Source organism: Neoarius graeffei, chromosome 14 (genome assembly GCF_027579695.1).
Source record: "Neoarius graeffei isolate fNeoGra1 chromosome 14, fNeoGra1.pri, whole genome shotgun sequence".
Classification (NCBI taxonomy): Eukaryota; Metazoa; Chordata; class Actinopteri; order Siluriformes; family Ariidae; genus Neoarius; species Neoarius graeffei.
The window spans coordinates 7,430,416-7,448,487 of record NC_083582.1 but is presented as its reverse complement, the minus strand read 5'-3'; the positions used below and the strand labels follow the sequence as shown (position 1 = coordinate 7,448,487).

Below are 18,072 nucleotides of genomic sequence, written 5' to 3'. Positions count from 1 at the left end.
GCCAATCGGCGGAAAATTCTCATCCCTGCTTTTGAATGGAAGAAGAGGTATACGGCGGCAACATATGCTAACAAAACTGTGTCATTCACAGATAAGATTGATGATAATATTGCGCATTGTTGTTTATCATTACGTATTGTTAGCGACCATTCCAGTCACCTATCTGCCTTGTTTTGGAAAGGACGTTTACTGACTTTCTATGGTTGCTACTTGTTAGCCAGCAGATTAGCATGCCGCCTCTTCTTCCATTCAAAAGGCTGAAAACGGATGTGAGGTTCTTCTGCAAGTGACGTAACGTGAAAAAGGCTAATTACATGCGCTGACTGATGCCACTTCAGGCAGGTGCAACAATGCACCAACAAGGACCTAAAAGGACAATACCGTATTTTCTGGACTATAGAGCGCACCTGTATATAAGCCGCATCCGCTCTATTTTTTAAAAAAATGTAAAAAAAGATATACAAGCCGCACCGGGCTATAAGCCGCAGATATCTATGTTGAAAAATGAGATATTTACTGCATGTACAGAACGATTTTGTACTGTAAATGTACATGTATGTACCTGAACAGATTCTTTCCGAACAGTGCCTTTTAACACGGCAGCAACTTTGCTGATTAAAACGGAACAGAACCAAGAGAAAATAACCGGGATTTATTTACCTTCATTTCTCCTGTGTTTGAAACCACAAGTCACTTTAATCATCTTCGCTGGATTTGAAAATAATTACCAGTTAGTAATTTGTCGTGCGTGTTCTATCTGCTAAAGATCTGCTAATTCTTCTTTGCATTGATTTTTCGTCTATCTTATTTTTGATTCTACTTCCGGTTAGAGCGCCCCTAGCGGTGGAAGAAAAATCCACAGAACAGCCACACCTTTGTATAAGCCGCATGGTTCAAAACCTAGGAAAAAAAGTAGCGGCTTATAGTCCAGAAAATACGGTATTCTCACACTTACCTGATACAGTGCAATACTTATTACAGTGCAACCTCACAGAGCAACTTTTTAGTTTTTATAGCTTTTGTATATTTTATATTTATATTTGTACACTTTTACATCCATACCCAATACAACGCAATACCAAATACAGTGCAATATCCTGAGTTTTGTAGCTGAACTGAGTTTCTATAACTAATGTGCAATTAACATCTGCAACTCAACACGCCCAGTTATGTATATATTCTTTGTTTTTCTGCTGTGTTGTGACATGCACCATTTGTATATACTGTATATCGTTTGTTTTTCTGCTGTGTTGTATGTTCCCATCTAAATGTTTGCACTGGGGTGTGTGCTTTCCATCTCATTATATAATTTTCCCGCACCTTCTCCCGCAGGGCTCGAAATTAACTTTTTTTTTCTTTGTGTCCCCCAGTGGTCCCGAATTCTGTGTTGTATTGTCCCGAATGGAAGCAATAGTGTCCCCATTTTTTTCCTCTCTGAAATAACCAGTGGTTAATATTATCATATGAAGTTACTATTATATTTGTAACTATGCGATTTTGAACCCTTTATATCATTTTTACAATAAGTCACAAGACACAAGCGACATGTCCTATACATCATCTACTTCAAAATTACAGTTATTGCATTTTCAGTTTATTAAACTTTGGCGATCTCGCTGTATGAATAGATACCCGTTTATTTAAAGGGGCCAACTAGCTCATTCAGAAAATGTTTCAACTCCCTACATCTGCAGTACACTTTAGTTGAAAATAAGACCCCTTTTATGTTCATTTCATCTACTTATACCTTGAATATCTGTTGGCACTTATAAGGCCAACTTATAATTTTCACCATTACTGTTATCTATAGCCCTGTAATGACCTGGCGACTTGTCCAGGGTGTACCCCGCCTTTCGCCCGTAGTCAGCTGGGATAGGCTCCAGCTTGCCTGCGACCCTGTAGAACAGGATAAAGCAGCTACAGATAATGAGATGAGACCGTTATCCATTTTTATGAACTTTCCGTTATCCATTTTATGAACTTTCGCTGCCGAAACGTGGGTGCAAATGTTAGCAACATCAGCATAGTGCCAGCAGGTCCGAGCCTAGTTGTGCTGCTGACTGACTAAACTTTCTGAACTAGAAAGACACCAAGAAAACTCACTTATTCTGTAGAACGGTATCTTCCGTCAATATCATCCACATCATTCCTGTTGTATTTTATAACGTGTCTAACAGTGCTCATTCAGTTCATTCAGTTGCTAGCGTTGCCTGCAGACCAGGCGAGGACACTTTGGATCCTGAAGGTCCCGGAGACGTTATGTCTGGGCTTTCAGTTTCTTCCCCGCGGTCGGTCCGCTTCAACCACTTCAGCATTTTTGTTCTGGCAAGAGTCGGCGCAGCGTGTGCGGTAGCAATTCCATTCCAAGTCCATATAATGCGGACTCCGGCCGAAGATTCTAGAACAGAATGCGCTGCTCTGTAGCCTACGGATGCAGGTGCATCGAAAGTGTAGCTACTATGTATTTTTCGCTGTTAACGTTTTAAAATTAAAATTGACAAATTAGGTGAATGTCTACGTATGTGTTACGGCTTTGTAAATAATATTAATGTAGAACTTTTTTTCTAGATCTATTTTTTTCCATTGTCCCGGGATTGTCCCAGATATAATAATTTTGTGTCCCGATGACATTTTTTATGGTCCCCGGGACATCGGGACACCGTTAGTTTCGAGCGCTGTTCTCCCGTTGTTCTAGCTTTCTTCACTACACTTTCTTCCTCGTCCGTTCTTTTATTCTTGTTTCCACCATCATTGCTTTTAAAAACGCCGTTATCCTCTGCATAGCGAATATATTTCTCAGCTCGATCCGAACCAGCTCTCAGTTATCTCTCAGTTGAATGATCTGATGAATCCCTAAAAAGCACTTTTCCCACCTAATGCCACACCCACAACATATAACCGTGGGAAAGAGGGGCAATCACAGAAAGATGTGGCAGAACGGCAAAAAAAATTTAACTTTTTCACTCTTCCCCCCCCCCGGCTACCATGGGAACCACCGCAGTGCAAGACAGAGGCAATGCACGCAACTACAGACAGGGAGCAAGGCGCAGGCAGAACACACACAACAATACAGGCCGTTACTCGTTACACTATATTAGGTCGGCTATCCAGCGCTGGATTTACATACTTTGCAGTTTAACGTTTGATACATTTTAGAATGTTAAACTTGTCGCGTCTGTGCTCGGCGCTTTCCTAAACTGTCGGCCGCAAGAAGCCCTCGCACGAATGCGCGTGGTTTTTTTTTTTTTCGTCGTTCGCATGCCGAAAAATTCGCTCGCAAATGCGAGTGAAATGTGCGCACTGTAGAGCCCTGGGTGGAGGGCAGATGCAATGTGCTTTGAGCTCTTCATGTGAGACTCTAAAGCGAAATGACCTATAGTGGACAACTTGAAGGTCTTTCGACAAACACAGCATCTTGCTTCGACGTCACTTCCAGGAACCTCCCTCACCCAATCACGATATCTTTCATCTGAAAGCCACTGCTGATTAAAACGACACTTCCCCATGCTGCGATTCGCGGAGTCTCCTCTCCACCACGGACTCCGACGATTGCGCCGGCGCGAAAATGTATCAATATTGTTTCTTTCTTTGCATACGCTCCAAGAAATTCACTGATGTTACGCAAAACCCACGTTTTCACATTGTAGAATAGTATGAGTAAGTTTAAGACCTTTGTTTAAAAAATTAAGACTTGAGCAAAGCAATTTAAGACTTTTTAGGGCCTTAATTTTGGAATATTAAATTTAAGACTTTTAAGACCCCGCGGCTACCATGGATGGAGACAGGTAGACAGATGGAGACAGGTAGAAACCAGTGTTTTGGGGCCTCCTGTGGGCGCACCTGTCTGGAGCGTGCGTAGGTTGAATATATCCATATTTAAGCCGCGTGCAGTAATTTAGCTTTGTGCATGTTTAGTAGGGCTGTAACGATACACCCAACTCACGATTCGATTCGTATCGCGATTTTTGACCCACGATTCGATACGCCCATGATTTTTTTTTAAATGTTTTTTTAAAGTAGTAAATTTGACTTATTAACATTTACTTACTTACATTAACTATTTAATAACAAATAATTCAGACCACTGCAGAGAATGAGTAATATGTATGCAAAAATGAGCAAATGTATATCCAAAGACTGTTTTATTTCTCAAAATAATACTGTTGAGCCGGAAGCTCTGTTTTTTTCGGTTCTGAAAAAGTCATTTTTCCAAATCGTGTAAATCCGTTAAGATTTTTTTTGGGGGGGGGGCTCTCTCACTGTCTCACTCTCATAGGGCCAATGATTTTCTGTGATCGCGGAAAACAGATGGAAATTACGGAATTTTTATGGTGAAACATTGCTCGCGTGTCAAAATGTAGCTGCCGCAGAAGGCTTCCGCCCAAGCAGACATGCCTTCAGTGTTGCCAGATATTGCTAACGTTTTCCACCCCAAAATATGTTCAAAACCAGCCAAAAAGCACCTAAACCCGCCCAATCTGGCAACACTGCATGCCTTTCCGGTCAAGTGATTGTGATTGGCTTGTGGCACACCTAGCCAGCCAATGAGCTGCTTGTTTACAGATTCGCTCCCCGCGTCGCAACCAGAATGGCGACCGCTTAAAAGAAATGAATGCTCTGCCAGTGGCGAGTGTGGACGTTGCGTGACTCGCAGAAGATTGTCGCAGGTCGGCGAACAAACGACTTACTAATAGATATAAAAAATAAAAGTAATTTAAGTAAGTTTAAAATGTAATTTAAATAAAAAGTAAAGTATTCATAAATTGAAGTTTGGAAGCGCCTCTGTTTTTGGGCTGAGGAGAAGTTTGAAAGGGTGTACCGCGATTCTGCCTTCTTGTATCGCGATACGGATCGTGGCTCTGCGTATCGCGATTTCGATACGCATATCGTTACAGCCCTAATGTTTAGACATGGGAAATTAATATTATCAAAACAGATTATGAGCAGCATCAATAAAAAGTATTTTAAAAAAAAAAAAATCTCACCTTAAAAGGCATGAAGTTTTGGAAAAGAAATGGTGCATTCATCGATTACGCTACCGCCATATTGACCGCGGTCTGATTTCACCATCTTTGCTCTTTATTCATTCATGAAATACTGTATATAGCATGAAATCTTTTGTAAAACATCAGATCTGACAAATCTAAGAGCTGTGCTAATGGGCATGGCTTGCTATTCTAATAAGCAGCTTGATTGACAGCCCTGAAACAACTAAACACAATGGCACGAGCCGCAAAAGAAATCAGGATTTGTTTTTCTCTCCCTCAGTTAAACTGTGGCACAGCAGCTCTGGCGTTTGATTGGCTAGCCTTCACTCCACTGGATTGGTCAGGTCTGGCTCGTTTTTATAGCTCATCTGATTGGCTAGCTTTCTTCAGCTCCGTCTGCTTCGGTTTTGCTCCCTTTGATCAGCTCTCGGTCGGTCACCTTGCTACGTGAGCTTCAGCTTTGGTTTGAAAGGCGAGATCTTGGTCACGAGGTCGGCTCCCGTTCAGTCGGTCAGGTTGGTTTCGTTCTCTTATTCGCCTCGTTTTCTCGCTAGGTTAGTTTGAGCTCTCTGGAGTAACCTTCGCTTGCTTTGGCAGCTTCTGGTTCCTAGTTTAGCTTTCTGTTCAGCCGGCTAGCTTTTGTTTAGTGTGATCTTTCAGACTTTACACCACAGAACCATAAACTCAGACCATGGAATGGCTAGTTTTCCAAAAAAAAAAAAAAAAAAAAAAAGAGGGAAAAAAAACCTCTTCAAAATTAGAGGAAAACCTAAAAATTTCCATGCTACGTTGGGAAAAGGAAAATTTGCATGCTACGTTCTACATGAGACCATAATAAAGAGTCGTAAATAATCAATAAGCAAACTTTTAATCACTATGATGTCATGCAAAATCACAGTTTCCTCAATGTGATTATATCACAGAACTCACACACAACTTCTTTACTATGAGGAATTTAATCCTTTAGAGGGAAATTAAGCTCCACCTCCTCTTTACAGAGTCTGTCCCATAGCCAAAAGGCTACACACACACACACACACACACACACTCTCTCTGAAGGCTGTTTCTCATTCCAGTCCTCCAGACACTGAAGCTGAGGAAGATGAGCAGGACAAGGACGTGGATGAGGACGAGGTGACACTGGGGTCAAAGGAACAGACGACAGAGAAGCTGGAGGTCGCCGTATGAACAGGTTTCAGTAAAATTCAAAAGGAACGAATGAGAAAAATTAGATGATCAGAAGACGCACAAATCAGAGTTTAACAAAAACATCCAGAATTAGAGCTAAGGAGGACGGAAGTGTGGAAATAGAGATCACCTTTTACCCGATTCTCTCTCTTCCGCTGTCTCTCGCTTTCTCTCTCCTGCTGTCCCTCTATCTCTCTCTCCCTCAGTCTCTCTCTCTCTCTGTAGGAGGGGTAGTTGGGAGGTTGGTGAGGTTCTCTCTCTCTGTAGGAGGGGTAGTTGGGAGGTAGGCGAGGTTCTCTCTCTCTCTCTCTCTCTCTCTCTGTAGGAGGGGTAGTTGGGAGGTAGGTGAGGTTCTCTGTCTGTAGGAGGGGTAGTTGGGAGGTTGGTGAGGTTCTCTCTCTCTCTATAGGAGGGGTAGTTGGGAGGTTGGTGAGGTTCTCTCTCTCTGTAGGAGGGGTAGTTGGGAGGTTGGTGAGGTTCTCTCTCTGTCTGTAGGAGGGGTAGTTGGGAGATTGGTGAGGTTCTCTATAGGAGGGGTAGTTGGGAGGTTGGTGAGGTTCTCTCTCTCTGTAGGAGTGGTAGTTGGGAGGTTGGTGAGGTTCTCTTTCTCTCTCTGTAGGAGGGGTAGTTGGGAGGTTGGTGAGGTTCTCTTTCTCTCTCTCTATAGGAGGGGTAGTTGGGAGGTTGGTGAGGTTCTCTCTCTCTGTAGGAGGGGTAGTTGGGAGGTTGGTTAGGTTCACTCTCTCTCTCTGTAGGAGGGGTAGTTGGGAGGTTGGTGAGGTTCACTCTCTCTGTAGGAGGGGTAGTTGGGAGGTTGGTGAGGTTCTCTCTCTCTCTCTCTCTGTAGGAGGGGTAGTTGGGAGGTTGGTGAGGTTCTCTCTCTCTCTCTCTTTGTAGGAGGGGTAGTTGGGAGGTTGGTGAGGTTCTCTCTCTCTCTGTATGAGGGTTAGTTGGGAGGTTGGTGAGGTTCACTCTCTCTGTAGGAGGGGTAGTTGGGAGGTTGGTGAGGTTCTCTCTCTCTCTCTGTATGAGGGTTAGTTGGGAGGTTGGTGAGGTTCACTCTCTCTCTGTAGGAGGGGTAGTTGGGAGGTTGGTGAGGTTCTCTCTCTCTGTATGAGGGTTAGTTGGGAGGTTGGTGAGGTTCACTCTCTCTTTGTAGGAGGGGTAGTTGGGAGGTTGGTGAGGTTCTCTCTCTCTGTAGGAGGGGTAGTTGGGAGGTTGGTGAGGTTCTCTCTCTCTCTGTATGAGGGTTAGTTGGGAGGTTGGTGAGGTTCACTCTCTCTCTGTAGGAGGGGTAGTTGGGAGGTTGGTGAGGTTCTCTCTCTCTGTATGAGGGTTAGTTGGGAGGTTGGTGAGGTTCTCCCTCTCTCTCTGTAGGAGGGGTAGTTGGGAGGTTGGTGAGGTTCTCTCTCTCTGTATGAGGGTTAGTTGGGAGGTTGGTGAGGTTCACTCTCTCTCTGTAGGAGGGGTAGTTGGGAGGTTGGTGAGGTTCTCTCTCTCTGTAGGAGGGGTAGTTGGGAGGTTGGTGAGGTTCTCTCTCTCTCTGTATGAGGGTTAGTTGGGAGGTTGGTGAGGTTCACTCTCTCTCTGTAGGAGGGGTAGTTGGGAGGTTGGTGAGGTTCTCTCTCTCTGTAGGAGGGGTAGTTGGGAGGTTGGTGAGGTTCTCTCTCTCTCTGTATGAGGGTTAGTTGGGAGGTTGGTGAGGTTCACTCTCTCTCTGTAGGAGGGGTAGTTGGGAGGTTGGTGAGGTTCACTCTCTCTCTGTAGGAGGGGTAGTTGGGAGGTTGGTGAGGTTCTCTCTCTCTGTATGAGGGTTAGTTGGGAGGTTGGTGAGGTTCACTCTCTCTCTGTAGGAGGGGTAGTTGGGAGGTTGGTGAGGTTCTCTCTCTCTGTAGGAGGGGTAGTTGGGAGGTTGGTGAGGTTCTCTCTCTCTCTGTATGAGGGTTAGTTGGGAGGTTGGTGAGGTTCACTCTCTCTCTGTAGGAGGGGTAGTTGGGAGGTTGGTGAGGTTCTCTCTCTCTGTATGAGGGTTAGTTGGGAGGTTGGTGAGGTTCTCCCTCTCTCTCTGTAGGAGGGGTAGTTGGGAGGTTGGCGAGTAAATGAAGATGGAAACTCCTGTGTGTTTCGGTCATTGGCCGTCATGAACCCATAATGAGTCCCGCTTTAGCATTAACAGCCCTTTTACGAGTAAAGAGCCATTTTATGGTGGTGTGTTTTTCCCCGAGCAGAGCTGCAGGTGCACTTGTGACCTTGCCTTTGGTGTTCTGAAAGACACGCGCTCGTTACAGCTTGAGCCTGCAGCGCCGCCAAACACCGGCTCAGCTGCTGGGATCATAAATCACACGCCAAAATGAGTTCAACTCCTCCTCACGTTACACAGCAGCCCGAGTCTCAGGGCAGGTGATGAGTCACTCGGGTCGTTTCCACCCGCATATTTTCAGTTTAATTTCTAAAAAGGTATCAATCGAAACTTTTGGACCAACTGAAACACACACACACACACACACACTCGCTGAGTCATCGTTTATTCCAACCGCAGCCACTTTCACACCACAGCGCTTTAAACCGTACACAGTCGTCGTGTTTTCTGTAAGGAGGTGTGTATGGAGTGTGTGGAAGGAGTCTCCAGTGTCAGCGCTGTAACAGTCAGAGGGGAAGCTGGAACTCACATTTCTGACGCCTTCAGGAACGTTGTTGCTTCATCTCTTTATCTACACAAGAGCAGCGTTTCGATTATCTGCAGTCTTAAGTCAGATTCTCCATCATTTCAGCCAAAGCGACACCAATCACACACACCTGCGAGCAAAACATCTGTATGTAGAAAATCAGGCGGTTAGTGTTCTCCTGCTGTGAGTATACATACAGATGTTTTAAAAGACATCCAACTTCACACAAACGTAACTGATCCGTGACGACGCGACACCGGCACGGCCGTTAAAGCGGCGACGCGACACCGGCACGACCGTTAAAGTGGCGACGCGACACCGGCACGGCCGTTCAAGAAACAATGTGATATCTGTAATACAAAACACAGCAAACTGTTGTTCCTATTTAGTGTTGAAAACCGTGTTTAATGAGAACACATCCAGGCGATGGTCATTTCTCTGAGGTACGTTTGTATGTCGATGCTGTATAACGATCCGGTGAACACCAGGGTGAACATAGTCACGAGTGTCAAACACACAACTGCCTCTGGGTTCAACACACACACAAAAGCCCTGGCCATCTCAGAGACAGACGAGGACAATTCATTTAAAACCCACCACAGGCGCTTGCACTCTCTCTCTCTCTCTCTCTCTCTCTCTCTCTCACACCCTTACACCTATAAAACCCTGCACGTGTGCCACGTCTGTGTAGATTAAAGATCAAATGGAAAGTAAAAAAGCCAGTACAAGGCCGAGAGAGAGAGAGAACAAAGAGAGGGTATTGTCGTCTTTTCGCTCTAATCACTTCATCTTCAGGATGTGTTTAATCACGATGTTCTCCGTCCAAACACTGGCACCACAGAGCTGAGAGAATCACAGCGATACTCTCCTGTCACAATCTGCCTTTATACATCAATAAGGAGCTCCGCCTCCTCCACTCACCCCAACGCTTTCACCAAACTACAAACAGGAAGTCATATGACAACGTGAAGCGCTGTGAAACGTTACTCTCACACAGCACTGACAGCAGTAACATGACCAAACGTCCCAAACTTGCAAAGGTGTGAAAACAACCTTAAACAGATCACGAGAATCCAGAAGAGCGGTCTCACGCGATGACATCGCACTAACTGATTAGCATTAATGCTAAGTAACGCCATCATGCGTTGGATTTTCCTGTTTTCTTCAGACATGTGAAGTCAGCCAATCGCTGCATCACAGGGCGCGGTGATGAAAGCGCTATCCGCCCTCTTCTGCATACAACACGCCCATGTTTGGTGAGTGAGAGAAAGAAGGCCCCTCCCACTCAGACCGCACGGCTGATTTTGCTCTCTGAGACACGTACGGGTGCCGCGTTTCAACCTGATTTTGTTTCTATAACAATGTATACAGTAAGGTTGAAAGGTTGAAAGTGTGATCTGATTGGTTACAGTGGCACCGTGGGCGGAGCCTGTGATCCGATTAGTTACACGGTGGCTGGTTTTATTTCGAACACTGCCAAACCTGAGGAAAACATCCCTGAGAAAGCGCGATAGATGTAATTCTGTTTGTCCAACACACCGTCAGGTCACGTTGCGAGAACTTCGACACGGAGATGCACAACCAGGACCCGGTCACATGTGCTTGAGTCTCGCTGGAGCTAATTAATTTGACGAGGGTTTTTTAAAACCCATTGTCTTGGATGTTAACATTTGTACAGAAGCTCATTAACCCGTCAAGACAGACGTCTCTAGAGCAAACCCTGGGTGTGTATTTACACGAGCTTGCTGAACAAATTGTCCATTTTCTCACCATCTGCTTTCACTCTGGTGACAGCGGAAACTCGTCTTACCTCATAATCCTGAGATATTTCGTCAGTTAGAGATGGTGATAGATACATGGAAAAAAAAAAGTCCCTGAAAAGTCCCAAGCCCTATGATTCCTAATCAAAAAAATATTATCTCATCTCATTATCTCTAGCCGCTTTATCCTGTTCTACAGGGTCGCAGGCGAGCTGGAGCCTATCCCAGCTGACTACGGGCGAAAGGCGGGGTACACCCTGGACAAGTCGCCAGGTCATCACAGGGCTGACACATAGACACAGACAACCATTCACACTCACATTCACACCTACGGTCAATTTAGAGTCACCAGTTAACCTAACCTGCATGTCTTTGGACTGTGGGGGAAACCGGAGCACCCGGAGGAAACCCACGCGGACACGGGGAGAACATGCAAACTCCGCACAGAAAGGCCCTCGCCGGCCACGGGGCTCGAACCCGGACCTTCTTGCTGTGAGGCGACAGCGCTAATAACCACTACACCACCGTGCCGCCCAAAAAAAATATCATCTGTGGTATAATTTACAGACAACATAGTTCTCCAGTTCACTTTTTGATATCTTTAGATCTATACAATAAGAAGGAAAGATCAGTTTTCCTACTTGGAGATTTCAACATCAACCTGTTAAAATTAGAAACTTGTAATCATAGTCATAACTTTCTGCCGACTTTGCAGAGGAATTATCTGCTACCAACTGTTGTTAAGCCTACTAGGGTTTATAATACCTCCGCTACCCTTATCGATAATATCTTTACGAACATACCGGAAAAACTGACTTCGAGTGGAAATATAATTTCTGACACAAGTGATCATTATTCACAATTCTGTATAATTTCATCAACCAAACTCAAAATACAAACTAACAAACGTAAAACAAGATTTATTTCTAATAACATTATCAATAATTTCGTAAATGAACTTTCCAAATCGGAATTTACCAAATACCCCGCAGCGTCATTTTTTGGTAATGGTAATACAAACTCTTCCTTTTCCGTATTTTATAAAAAGATAAACAATTTAGTGAATCCAATGAAATTTCCTTCCAACCGGAGACTAAAACAAATGCAAAAACCATGGATAACGCAGGGTATACAAAGATCAATTAAAGTAAAAATCAGCTTTTTTGCTCTGGCGATACTGACAAATATAAATACTATAGAAATAAAACATCTAGCCCAGAGATTCTCAAACTGTGGTACGCGTACCACTAGTGGTACGCGGGCTCCATTCTAGTGGTACGCCAAAGAATCACTTAATTAAATATAAATTAAAAAAAACAAGTGAAATGCTATCCATAATATCCGAATGGATGAAAATATCTTATCAACCGATGACAAGAAAATGAAAGGAAATACAAATGAATTTAATAAAGTTTGCAAGTGCTTCTGGGTAGCCATACGTAGCGTACGTACGCATTCCCGCCGGTTCCGCTGACAGACGGTTATCCGCCATTGGTAGACTAGGCTGTGATGGGAAAAGGTGGAGGTGGCTTTGCTAATTATGACGAGTAGGACAAAATTACTGTCGTGGCTTAAATCCGCGAATGCGAGCGTGGATCAGGAGAGAGGGAGAACTGAAGAGGACGTGTGTTAGCCGAGCGCAGATGCTAACAACAGTGGCAAAAACAGCCCCAGAACTGCTAGCAAACGGCAGAAACCAGTAAAGGCCAATTTATGCTGACAACCCAGTCCTCGCAGACGGTGTCGCAGACAGTGTCTGCGTAGCCCCCCCACCTTCGCAGACGCTCTGCGCGCACCTCCCAAAAATTGTGACCACCGCAGAAGCCTCGCAGACAAGAGGGCTCTGATTGGTCCACTCTACATCCGCTGTACACGCACTTCCGCTTCCCTACTTTCCCGGTTTGTTTTGTTTTCACGACCGGCATTTTTAAAAACACGAGCGAAGATGGAGCAGCACGAAGAGCGGTTGATCGAGGAAGTGAGGAAGTACGTACATCTATACGACTCCAGTTCTAGTCATTATAAGTAACCGGAGGATAAACACTCCACTAACCACACCCACCAACTACTCCTAGCGACTTCGCGCCCCCTTGCGCTGTGCCGGTGAATAACATCGCGCACGCCTATTACTCCCCGCTCAACGATAAATTACAACTGTCTGCGAAAAGCTGTCTGCGAAAGCCGTGTCGCACAAGCATGCAGAGGCCTTAAGGAGGAAGTATGACGAAAAATACATAAAACTGGGATTCATTTGGAGCGGGACAGAGGAGCTGCCCAGGCCGCAGTGTGTTGTATGCGGGGACGTTCTGAGCAATGAGTCCATGAAACCATCGCATCTCAAACGGCATCTTACAACCAAACACACAGCACTAAAAGGACAAACCAATGGATTTTTTTTTGTTTTATGAAAACGTGATGAACTGAAGCAGTCCAAGTCCACCATTCTGTCCTATGGTACACCCGTAGCCAAAGCACAGGAAGCTTCATATCGTGCCAGCCTCCTGATCGCCAGAGCCGGTGAGCCGCACACCATCGGGGAACTGCTGTGTTTACCATTAGCCAAAGAGATGACACGTATCATGTGTGGAGAGAAAGCTGCCAGAGAGTTAAACTTTTATGTGCAATTAATTTTACTTGATTCATTATTTAAGGACAGTGTTTTATTTTCCTATATTTAAACACAGTGTTACTGTTCAAAGTATTGTGCGTAATGTTACAGTAGCCAACAATATTAAATATACTTGTTAAATAAAACCTCCGCCTTGTTTTTAGACCTACTACGCTACTGTATTTTAATGTTGGTCATTATGGTGGTACTTGGAGAGCCAAGTATTTTCTGAGGTGGTACTTGGTGAAAAAAGTTTGAGAACCACTGATCTAGCCTAATACGTATCTCTAAAAAAAACTTTACTACAACTACTTTTTTGAACTTAATATAAAAAACATGAAACGAACATGGAAAGGTATTAATACGCTTATTATTAACAATAAAAAAAAGATCGAAAACCAGTTCCCGTCTTAAAGACCCGTTAAATAACAAAAAACTGGAATTCAATACTAGAAATTTGTCCAATATTATGAACACGCATTTTGCTTCGATCGGGCCTAAACTAGCTAGCGAGATTCCTTTGTCTAATAAACATTTTTCCGATTATTTAAAGAATCTATTACTAAAAGAGTCTTTGTTCTTCTCACCAGTTCTAAGACAAGAAATTGAAAATGAAATCCTAGCCTTGCCCCAAAATAAGTCTTATGGTCTATACGCTTGTCCCGTTGACCTACTCAAAGCCTGGTGTCACCTTATTAGTGATCACTTAGCTTATCGAATAAACTCTCTCATTAACACTGGATCATATCCCTCTAAAATTCTCTAAAATTATTCCTGTATTCAAATCAGATGATGACGACTCTGATCCAAGTAACTATAGACCAATTGCATTACTTTCAGTCTTTAATAGAATCTTTGAGAAATTGATTTATAATCGTTTAACTGCACTTATTGATAAAAATGACCTACTCTTTGAATTTCAATATGGCTTTAGAAAAAACTTCTCAACTCGGCATGCAATATTAGATATAATAAGCTCTATACAATCGAATATTGATAAAAACCTCTTCTCTTGTGCGATATTTTTGGATTTATCGAAAGCCTTTGACACTGTGGACCATAGTATATTGTTAAATAAGCTATACTGCTATGGGTTCCGTGGAATAATTTATGACTGGTTTAGATCTTATTTAAGCGGTAGAACTCAAACTACATCTATTGGTTTCAGTGTCTCAAATAAAAAACAAATGACTTGTGGTGTGCCACAAGGTTCAGTTCTTGGACCTTTACTATTCTTACTCTATATAAATGACATCTCAAATGCCTCCAATATCCTTAAGCTTCACCTCTTTGCTGACGATACTAGCATTTTATATGCTAATAAATCTATTAAAGTACTTGAAAGTGTGGTAAATAAAGAGCTAACAAAACTTCATGAATGGTTTACAGTTAATAAGCTAACTCAATCTAAAAAAAATTGAATTTTGTAATTTTTTTCTCACTATCGTAAAAAAGTATCTTCAATTAATATTAAAATATTTAATAACTCTCAAAAATTTGTTTCACTTGAACGTAAAAAAGTATGTAAAATATTTGGGTTTAATAATCGATGACAATCTTTCTTGGAAGCCTCATATTGATTTTATTTGCAACAAAATAAGCAAGGTTGTCAGCCTTTTGGCCAAGCTTAGACATTTTATTCCACTACATACCCTTATGACATTTATCGCTCTCTGATTCAACCTTATTTAACATATGGTCTTAGTTCTTGGGGACAGGCTTGTAAAACTCATTTAAATAAAGTATTAATCCTACAAAAACGAGCTTTAAGATTAATCCATTTTGTTGATAATAGAGAAAGTGCCCTTCCATTGTTTTCCAAAACCAATATTTTACCAGTAAATCTTATTTTCTATGAATGTATTTCTAAATTAATGTATGACGTTGTTAATCAAAATGCACCCTTTGTAAATTATTTTCTTCTATTTCTAGTATCCATTCTTACAGTGGGGCAAAAAAGTATTTAGTCAGCCACCAATTGTGCAAGTTCTCCCACTTAAAAAGATGAGAGAGGCCTGTAATTTTCATCATAGGTACACTTCAACTATGAGAGACAGAATGGGGGGAAAGAATCCAGGAAATCACGTTGTAGGATTTTTAATGAATTAATTGGTAAATTCCTCGGTAAAGTAAGTATTTGGTCACCTACAAACAAGCAAGATTTCTGGCTCTCACAGACCTGTAACAACTTCTTTAAGAGGCTCCTCTGTCCTCCACTCATTACCTGTATTAATGGAACCTGTTTGAACTCGTTATCAGTATAAAAGACACCTGTCCACAACCTCAAACAGTCACACTCCAAACTCCACTATGGCCAAGACCAAAGAGCTGTCAAAGGACACCAGAAACAAAATTGTAGACCTGCACCAGGCTGGGAAGACTGAATCTGCAATAGGTAAGCAGCTTGGTGTGAAGAAATCAACTGTGGGAGCAATTATTAGAAAATGGAAGACATACAAGACCACTGATAATCTCCCTCGATCTGGGGCTCCACGCAAGATCTCACCCCGTGGGGTCAAAATGATCACAAGAACGGTGAGCAAAAATCCCAGAACCACACGGGAGGACCTAGTGAATGACCTGCAGAGAGCTGGGACCAAAGTAACAAAGGCTACCATCAGTAACACACTACGCCACCAGGGACTCAAATCCTGCAGTGCCAGACGTGTCCCCCTGCTTAAGCCAGTACATGTCCAGGCCCGTCTGAAGTTTGCTAGAGAGCATTTGGATGATCCAGAAGAGGATTGGGAGAATGTCATATGGTCAGATGTAACCAAAATAGAATTTTTGGTAAAAACTCAGCTTGTTGTGTTTGGAGGAGAAAGAATGCTGAGTTGCATCCAAAGAACACCATACCTACTGTGAAGCATGGGGGTGGAAACATCATGCTTTGGGGCTGTTTTTCTGCAAAGGGACCAGGACGACTGATCCGTGTAAAGGAAAGAATGAATGGGGCCATGTATCGTGAGATTTTGAGTGAAAACCTCCTTCCATCAGCAAGGGCATTGAAGATGAAACATGGCTGGGTCTTTCAGCATGACAATGATCCCAAACACACCGCCCGGGCAACGAAGGAGTGGCTTCGTAAGAAGCATTTCAAGGTCCTGGAGTGGCCTAGCCAGTCTCCAGATCTCAACCCCATAGAAAATCTTTGGAGGGAGTTGAAAGTCCGTGTTGCCCAGCGACATCCCTAAAACATCACTGCTCTAGAGGAGATCTGCATGGAGGAATGGGCCAAAATACCAGCAACAGTGTGTGAAAACCTTGTGAAGACTTACAGAAAACATTTGACCTCTGTCATTGCCAACAAAGGGTATATAACAAAGTATTGAGATGAACTTTTGTTATTGACCAAATACTTATTTTCCACCATAATTTGCAAATAAATTCTTTAAAAATCAGACAATGTGATTTTCTGGATTTTTTTTCTCATTCTGTCTCTCATAGTTGAAGTGTACCTATGATGAAAATTACAGGCCTCTCTCATCTTTTTAAGTGGGAGAACTTGTACAATTGGTGACTGACTAAATACTTTTTTGCCCCACTGTATAACACTAGGTCATCTTACTCCAAGAACTTGTACTGTATACTCAGTATTCTCGCACAAATCTACAAAAGAACTCATTTTCCCGTGTTGGTGTTTGGGTATGGAACCAGATTCCAACTTCTATAAGATCTTCATCTAAATTGTCGTTCAAGAAAAAAGTCAGACACCACCTTTCTTCCGATTTAAGTAGATATGGATATGATGTTGACATCTCCAAACTCTTTCTTTCTCATCTCATTATCTGTAGCCGCTTTATCCTTCTACAGGGTCGCAGGCAAGCTGGAGCCTATCCCAGCTGACTACGGGCGAAAGGCGGGGTACACCCTGGACAAGTCGCCAGGTCATCACAGGGCTGACACATAGACACAGACAACCATTCACACTCACATTCACACCTACGCTCAATTTAGAGTCACCAGTTAACCTAACCTGCATGTCTTTGGACTGTGGGGGAAACCGGAGCACCCGGAGGAAACCCACGCGGACACGGGGAGAACACGCAAACTCCGCACAGAAAGGCCCTCGCCGGCCACGGGGCTCGAACCCGGACCTTCTTGCTGTGAGGCAACAGCGCTAACCACTACACCACCGTGCCACCCCCTCTTTCTTTCTACATAACTTTATTTCTATATATAATTAAGAGTTATATATATTTATTTATCTTAGATTTACTTTAAATATTATTTAATACCATGCATGAATTACTATTATCAGTATGATAAGTATACCTCTCTCTCTCTATTTTATATATATATATATATATATATATATATATACACACACACACACACACTTTTTTTTCAATGTTATTGAATGATATATTACTGTACCTTTATATCGAATAACAAGTATTGTCTCCTCTTTTTACCAAATAGCTGTTAATTTGTCAAGTATGTTTTATTATCTTTCTCATACATATTTAAGTATTTATATTAATTCATATAAAATATTTTTTTTTGCAAACATGAGTCTGCCTTGATTAGCAGTGCGCTATTTGCAGACTCGTGTAGTCTATTATATGTTTATATGTAACTGAAATAAAAGATTGAGATGGAGAACGTCGAAGTGAAGCCGATGTGTCCGTGGGGCGCCGAGCTCCCAGGCGTGAGGCGATAAAAACTGTAAATGGACAGGGGAACTTCCAGTGGAGGTGGGGTCAGCTCTGGAAACAGAATGGCCTAGATAACGCAAAGTGGTGGCTGTAAAACCGCAGAGCCGTGAGCGCGAGCACGCCGCCTCCCAGAGCCTCCAGAGTACAAAGGCCTCCACAGTATATCGTAACTTAATAATGCCGCGCTCGGCCATGTGTGAACGT

General features: G+C 43.0%; 1 protein-coding gene across 2 annotated transcripts in view; it reads right to left on the bottom strand.

The window, feature by feature from the left end:
- The window catches only part of fam53b (family with sequence similarity 53 member B), a 98,029-nt gene that overhangs the window by 65,100 nt on the left and 14,857 nt on the right, over positions 1-18,072 (bottom strand). Inside the window, exon 2 of one of the 2 annotated variants that reach the window (XM_060939211.1) lies at positions 8,846-8,987. The exons of the other annotated variant lie outside the window; for it this stretch is intronic. The gene's annotated coding sequence lies outside the window, so the exon portion shown is untranslated. The remainder of the gene's footprint in view (positions 1-8,845; positions 8,988-18,072) is intronic. 2 annotated transcript variants of the gene reach the window in all.